We start from the raw sequence: 1,853 nt of genomic DNA on the forward strand, positions 1-1,853 counted from the left end.
ATACGAAAATGCATTGTAGATTAACCTTCCCCAGTTAATGACCATGTTGTATAGTTTCTGTCAAGCACTACTTATAATGTGCTTACACTATATTCAGCCAGCCTAGCATAGTATGCCACTCCCATCTGACTGAATCAGGTAAAGAAGATGAGAAGATGAGTTTTAAAGTACTATATTAGCATTAGCCTTAGCTTTTAGCCAAAATGGTCAAATTTCAAATGTCTGTTTTTTTAGATATCTGGAAATGCTTCAACACGGTAACACATTGTAGTGCCAAGATGCATTGTTAATCAGACATAGGAGGTACTGTATATGTTTTCAATATATTTATAGAGTATGTTAAGTGATATGAACCAGAGTAAAGTTGTCTGTATAGGCTATTTGTGAACAAAATATAATGTTAAGCTGAATGGAATCAATATAAAGCATAGAGGCAATGACAAGGTTAGTGAATGAGTGAAGCAACATGTTACGACCCCATATAAGGTCTAGGGATATGGGGGGTAACAATTAGATAAAACCGGGGGGACAAGAACCAGAGGGGTAGTGGTGGTCTAGTGGATAGTGAGTGGACTTGTGATCGGAAGGTTGTGAGTTCAAATCCCGCCTGAAACCACACCACTACTAGTGTGCCCTTGAGTAAGGCACTTAGCCCTCAGTTACTCCAGGGGGAATGTCCCTGTAATTCGTAATTGTAAGTCGCTTTGGATAAAGGCGTCAGCTAAATGGCAAAATTATTATTAAATTAGAGGAGATGGGAGAATATAAATAAAACAAGATTTATTGTAAAAGGATAACAAAAACTGGTTTCCGTGAAACACTCTAACTAAAAACTACTCTATAAAACGAGGAGCGAATGAATATAAGATAGTAATAAAGGATAAAGTAAATTAGAAAGCTATGCAAGTAATAAACAGTTAACAATTATTATTTCATTTTTAAAAAGAGTGGCCCCCTCTAGTGGTTGTGGCCCTAAGCGACCGCTTAGTCCGTTTATGCCTTGGGCCGGCCCTGGGTAACGCGACCGTAAAAGGTAAGGTTGACGCATCCAGTGTAATTTGGGTTTAAGACAGATTGACGCCTACCTCCCAGGGGGTTCCTGATCTGTTGTTTCGTGTTTCTTCTTAATTATGGTGAGCATTCTTTGGTCATCCACTATAGAAGTGGCCTACCAGCCCATTTGCGATTTCTGCTTTTCTTTCTTTTTTTATGATCAAACTGTTGGTTTTGGCAAGCCTAAGGTTTTGTCTGTTTTAGATTTTTTTTCTTCTTTTCTTCTAATAATAACTTCCATGACTACATTAACACCTCTTTGGTCCTCCTCTTTGAACACCAAAGTGACCAAAACTCCAAAGGCAAATGCAAAACCTAAAATCAATACTAGACATTGACAGCTCTCTTATGCCTACACAAATTATGTGACTTACCAGAAGCATCTTTCAAATCAATTGTTCCATTACTTTTGGGTTCCCTAAATTAGGGGGACTATGCATAACAAATGATGTACTGTAATGTACACAAACACAATCAAATAAAAGCTGGCAATCTCTATGTTAACCTCATAGTACTTATTCAACCTCAGATCAGTGGCAGTGGAAAGAAGGAAAGGAGGACGGAAATGAGAGAATACTACAGCTACTGTAACATTTAGCTAAGTGCATCAATAGTTAAGCTGTGGCATATACCGGTACTGTGATCGCCACTTAAGTGTTTAATAAGTCATTTATTTGTTACCTCAATGTCTGACAATAGCTGAAAATGCATACAGCTTGTACTAATAACAGACTCCCACAGATTGAAAACTTGATGTAATGATATGAATGTATGGGTCTTAGCTTCTGATAGAAATGATT

The sequence above is a fragment of the Nansenia antarctica genome (genome assembly GCF_963989245.1).
Source record: "Nansenia antarctica genome assembly, chromosome: 4".
Taxonomy (NCBI): domain Eukaryota; kingdom Metazoa; phylum Chordata; class Actinopteri; order Argentiniformes; family Microstomatidae; genus Nansenia; species Nansenia antarctica.